This window comes from Gavialis gangeticus, unplaced genomic scaffold (genome assembly GCF_001723915.1).
Source record: "Gavialis gangeticus isolate Ggan-Ray unplaced genomic scaffold, GavGan_comp1, whole genome shotgun sequence".
Lineage (NCBI taxonomy): Eukaryota > Metazoa > Chordata > Crocodylia > Gavialidae > Gavialis > Gavialis gangeticus.
The window spans coordinates 10,472,567-10,478,199 of NW_017729015.1; the positions used below are offsets into that span (position 1 = coordinate 10,472,567).

Sequence of the window (5,633 nt, forward strand, 5' to 3'; positions counted from 1 at the left end):
AAAAAGGGGGGGGGGGGGGGGGGAAGGAGGAAGCTTAGGCACTTTTCATTTTTAAGAAATGGGTCATCTTTTAGCATTCAAAACCAGCTTCCCGGTGTCTCCTTATTTGTTGCATAAGGACAGGAGTTTTCTGAGCTGTGCCTTGCATCCCGCCAGTGGGTTGTAAGGGTTTCAAGTGAGTCATTCTCACCTGGCAAGGCTTCTGGGGACTGCACTGTTTGAGATGCACAGTGTGCCCACTTATCAAACTGGCACTGGGCTCAGGTTCTTTCCTGATTCCTCTCACCTGTACTGAAGGCATGCGTGCAAAGTATGCACGGGATTAGCCCTGCACCATGGGGAGGGAAAGAGAGGGGGAAGCTAGAAGACGAGCCTCACGAAAACACAGAATTAGTTAGAAAAACATGAAGCTGAACTCAGCCTTGGCCTAGCTTTCCAGCATTAGCTGTTGCACTGAGTACATTGGACCTCATCCCTCCCTGTTACCGCCAGGGAGTTATGCAGAAAAGCTGTGCGCAGTAGAAGGGCAGGAAGATCAAAAGGCAACTCCAGTAGGTTGCAGTGGCCAGATCTGGTCTGCCAAGTGATTTTTTTAAAATCTGACCTGCAAAGCCAGGATGTTGGTGATATTTCAGTGGTAAGAGGCAATGGGTGGTGGCAGCCAGGGTGCAGGCACAGTGGGGAAGTGGCGGAGGATGGGCTGCAAGTGGCACCCTGCCTTTGCGCCCAGTTGTGTTAACTGGACCAACTGCTGCTAAAAGGCTCCTGACCCCTGACCTAGGTAACCACCAAGATACCATGCCTCTAGGAATTGTCACCCTGAACCAGGTGCCGGTAGCAAGTATGACCTCCTGTTGTCCATGCGCATCTGCAGAAGGCCCCACATGGCTGAGTAGAATAGATGTGTGATAACTGCTGGGCAAGCAAGAGTTAAATGTGCAAAGCCTGCCTGGTGTGACAAAGCATGGGCAGTGGGTGAACAAAATGGACTTTGGAGGCCTGGGCTGGAGCTGGGGCTGGGGCTGGGGAGGGGATGAAGAAAACCAGCTGGGATCTGGGAGCATGCAGACTGTGCCAGGGGGAAAGCGAGTCAGGGAGATTGCAAGATAGAGAACTTGAGGTGCATTTAACAAAATAATGGGTTAATCGACAAAACACACAAAAATCACATGCTTTAAACCCATGAAATCCCCCAGCCAAGGCTGGGCTTGTCAGTCATCCTTATAGGGCAAAGCCAGGGCAGGATCAGGCAAGAGGCCCAGTTCTCGGAGGGGGTCAAGCAACTTTGCTTCTCCTTCCCATTCTTCTGCTGGGCACTGACTCCCTCTGCTCTTTCTCCCCTCAGTGCTGAAGCCTTTCCTGGACAGACAGACTGCCCTCAAACCTTGTACCAGCGTCAAGGTATGTGTTCCTCTCCGCTGCCTTTTACAGCCGTCCCTGCTTTCTGTTTAAGTCTTTGCTCAGGGTGTGTAGATCAGTGACAGGGTGGTGAGTGGGGAGGAGGCTTTATGGTCCAGCCCTTGATCTCAGTATCATAAGGGCCATGCAGTCTGCCCCGTGATACTCCAACTGGGTGCATCTTGTGGGCTCCGGTGAACCTGGGGTGCCAACCTTAGCTGGGCAGCAGTTGGGAAGCATGAAGGAGCCAGGCAACAGCTTAGATCACAGGGTGGACACAGGGCTTGTGGCACATCCCTGGAAAGCCACAGATCATTATGAGAGGCTGGGTTTGTGCACTGGGCTCTGTGGTTGTGATGGAGGCAGTACTTAGTGGGTTCGCTCCAGCTGGACTGAGTAAGGCGCCTCACTATTGCCCGCCACGCAGCAAGGTTTCTTCTGGCTAGGCAAGAAGGTTTGCAAGACACAGCAGGCATCAGAGTTTCTGGAGTCCCCTTTGTCCAGTGGGGCTGGAGTTTGTAAGCCACAAGCATTTGCTAATTCACCCTCGGGTGTTTATAGTCCCAGACCTGCTATTGGGTTTCCTTTCCTTCCTCTGAGCTCTGGCAGTTTGTCAAGACCATCTCTAAGGGTCTTCCAGCATGACCGATGCCAGGTGTATGGGCACCAGCCTACCCATTCCTGCAGGCCCAGCCACTGGGTGGTGCAGTATGTATTGAGTGGGGAGCATGCGCCTCTCCTGTCCCTCCCCAAGGTTCGCCAGGCCTCTTGCTTTCTCAGCGTGATCCTCCAGCTCCTCTGAGTGGTTCTGCAGGGCGACATCTGAGGTTCATCCTAGCAAGGTCAGATGCCAGATCCCCCTTGAACCAAGCCAACTCTCTATTGAACTTGAAGGCATCTTCCATATCTATCACACCCTTCTCTTCCTGCACATACATGTAGAGCTTATGCCTCTCCTAACCTCCATTTAGAAAGCTATCCTTGTGTCCCTTTATATTTCAAAACCTGGATGCCCTCTTGCCATAGACTCCCCTCAGTCTCCATATAATAGGGAATATTTACAATGCAGAAAATAAAGGTTTGTTTTTGGCCACCCTGAGCTTTGGCACTGCAGATGTGTCTTGGATGCATCTTCAGAAGCAGCTACTGACTCTGGGTGTCCAAGCCTGAGACACTGTACAGGCGCTGAACTTTTTTTCCCCAGAGAAAAATCTCCTGTAGACTTTACCTTAGCACAGCAAATGCTTAACTCTTCTGGAAGATCAGATGCAATGTATCTAGCTGCAAGCATCCAGCTATGGACTCAGTGGTCTGTGTTGAAAACCTCACGCGTGCTGATGCCTGGAAGCAGCAATGGGACTTGAGCAGTGCAGGCCTCGGGCTGAGTTGTTCCCAGTCAGCAGCGAGCTTGTGAGAGCAGGTTACATGTGGGCATGAAGCACACCTTCAACACAAGCCCGGGCTCTAAGCTCTTTGAATATGTAAATCTACTGCAGCACACCCGTGAAATGAAAACTTGGGACATATACAGTAGGAAGAAAAGGGTCTCTGTCCTTCCGATGCATGGAGAGGATTAGAGCCCATGTGATTATTGCAAGTCTCGTAGCAGAGGAAGGATTTACTGGATGTAGGACATGGAGAGAAAAGAATTATTGTCCATGTGACCCCCGCACCCCCTCCCCAGAGGTGACATTTGAAAACATTGGCCCTTTGCTGATTGTGTAATTGGTTTTCTGTGCATTTGACGAGGAGTTTAAGGGACTGCTGCTCTGTGTCACAATACGAGGCAAGTACCTTGGGATTTAATGCCTTGACTTCCTAAAAACTGCTGCAGTATTTGAGCAATATGTACTGCCTGTTTCCCAATCTTTCTCCTGTACAATTACTGTCTCCTGAGCGCTGTGATTCCTCCATTCATGTGAGCAGGGAGCTGTGATCTCGTGGTCTCTAGGGAATTGAAGGCAGGGTTCAAACCGGGCAGGTGCTAGCTATAGTGATAGTGGGCCTGAATCTAAACGCTGTGATGCAGGTAGAAGTAAAGTGGGGCCCCACTGAAGTCTCAGGGCTTTTGAACCAGCCAGTGAAAGAAGAATTGAGCACTGCGATGTGTTGGCCTACATCCAGAGCAGCTGTGCTGAAGTTACCCTGCATTGACACCAGTGTCATGGAGAGCAGAAACTAGGTCAAACTCAGCCTACCCCCATGACAAACATGAGCTTGGCCCCTTCATGGGTGGATTTGACTGGGTTCCCCTGGGAAATGCGAGCAGTGGACCACAGCCCACCCATTTTGTAGCCTCTGCACTGAAACGCTAGCAGCAGATCTTCCCTGTGTGTTGTAAATGCGGGGGATGCTTCAACAAAATGGGAAGGTGGTACTCACCGCAGGCTGCATACCCCGTAGCAGCATGTACTGCCCTACAATAGTGCACAGTGCAGCCTCCCAACCAAGTAGGCTAACTTCGCCATCACTTAGCCAGGAACGCATCTGTTGGTGTGCGACTAAACCCCTGGTCTGAATCCAGAGTCACTCATGGAAATGATTGGAGGTGCAGAGGGCAGAGCTGGGCGCACATCTCTTTTCTGAGGGCCTTGCCTGCACTGAGCAGCAGGCTTGCTCCATGCAGCCAGGGCGTTCCCTTGTTGTCATGGGGGCTCTCTTTGTAGGCAAGAGGTGGCAGAATCAGGTCCTTTCCCTCAGCTCCCACCTCCTGAGGCAGACATGGGTATTGCTTGGTCTGGGAGTTCAAGGACCCAACCATGCATGTGTCCCAAGGCACTGCTGCAGCGTGCCCAAGGGCCTTGCAAAGCGGTGACAACCACTGACTAACTTTAACTTCTGCTGAACTTCCTGCAGAGAAGCCCGCAGGTGCTCAGTGCCTGTGTCATGGGCCAGCCCATCCTGAGGCGGCTGATGGAAAACCCTTCCCACTGATTTAGTTATGGCCAGTTAATACCTAGCCAAACGTGTGCCGTCTCCTGGAGGCCAATATTGCTGAGTGCGACTGAGCTGGAAGAGGCAGCAATTCCATATGCCCCAAGTCCCCCAACCCTGAATGCCCATCCAAGGGCCTTGGGAAGGGACTTTCGTAGATGGGTGGGACAGTGATGAAGACACTGGCTTGGGACCCAGGAGGTCAGCTCTGCCACAGATTCCCAGTGCGCCCACGAGCAGATCTCGTAAGCTGTCTGTGCCTCACATCCTGCTCTGCTGTGGGGACGACAGTGCTGCTTCACGGGTGTTTTTGCACAGCTACGCCTCTTCAGATGTGCAGCTGTGATGGCAAAGCGTTTTGGGAAGCTATGAGAGAGCAGAGCCGGTGATGGCATTGGGTTGAAAGCCACCCAGAAAGGAGAAGCCTTGCTAATGTGTGCGCAGAATGCCTTCCTCCTCGGAGAGGAGCTCAGCACCTAATTGGCAGGTAATTATATCCTTTCCTGCCTTTCACCCTCCTCCCATCCCCTTTCTTTCTTCTGCGAGAAAAAAAAAATCAGCCCCGTCTCCCAGCACTGCACTTTATTTTAATGTAACCTAGCTCTGAGGCAGCTTTTTCTCATTTTTAAACTATTTCATATCAATCCTTGGCCTGACATTTGTTTTCTTTGAATTTGGTTGGGAAAATGGTCTACATTTCTAAGGATATCTTCTTTGGAATCTTGGCAGAGGCTGCACCGTATCTTTGAGGAAACTGCAAATGCAAAACAGAAGGGCGATATTAGAGAAGCATAAACAAGATTTTCCCCCTTGCTAACCCTAGACAGGAGAGCGGCATGCTCCAGTCTGGGAAGAGAATCAGGCCACCAATTGGCAACGAGCAGTTGGGTCTGGAGGTCAGGAGTGGGGTAGGGGGAACAGCCAGAAGAGGCAGGTGGGCAAGGCCCCTTCCACGGTCCCCTCCCCAAAACTGGGTGGCATTGCAGAGAGTTCAAGTTTCCTCTGCCGGCACTGGCTGCAAGTGATTTTTCCCATTTCATTTATTCTGCAGACACTTGTCAGGTGCCTATTAAGGTGAGGAACCTCAGCTCCCTGGTATACGAGAGGTTTACAGATGCACAGAAGTTTAGGGACCTCGTAAGATCATCCGTCAGTACTTAGTGGGTCCGCTCCGCCCCACTCTGCTCTGGGCAGGAAAGACTGCTGGGCTCAAATAACCCCAGCAAGGTGTGCATCCAAGATGTGCCAGCCTTTTACAAACCGCCACTGCCCCCCCCCCCCGCCCCCCCCCAAAAAACCCC

General features: G+C 51.7%; 1 protein-coding gene across 3 annotated transcripts in view; it reads left to right on the forward strand.

Annotated features, from left to right (window-relative positions):
• Positions 1-5,633, forward strand: part of COL8A2 (collagen type VIII alpha 2 chain) — a 175,349-nt gene that overhangs the window by 59,813 nt on the left and 109,903 nt on the right. The window contains exons 2-3 of one of the 3 annotated variants that reach the window (XM_019512200.1): positions 1,346-1,401; positions 4,651-4,819. The exons of 1 other annotated variant lie outside the window; for it this stretch is intronic. The gene's annotated coding sequence lies outside the window, so the exon portion shown is untranslated. The remainder of the gene's footprint in view (positions 1-1,345; positions 1,402-4,650; positions 4,820-5,633) is intronic. One more of the 3 variants, XM_019512199.1, reaches the window with a different exon arrangement.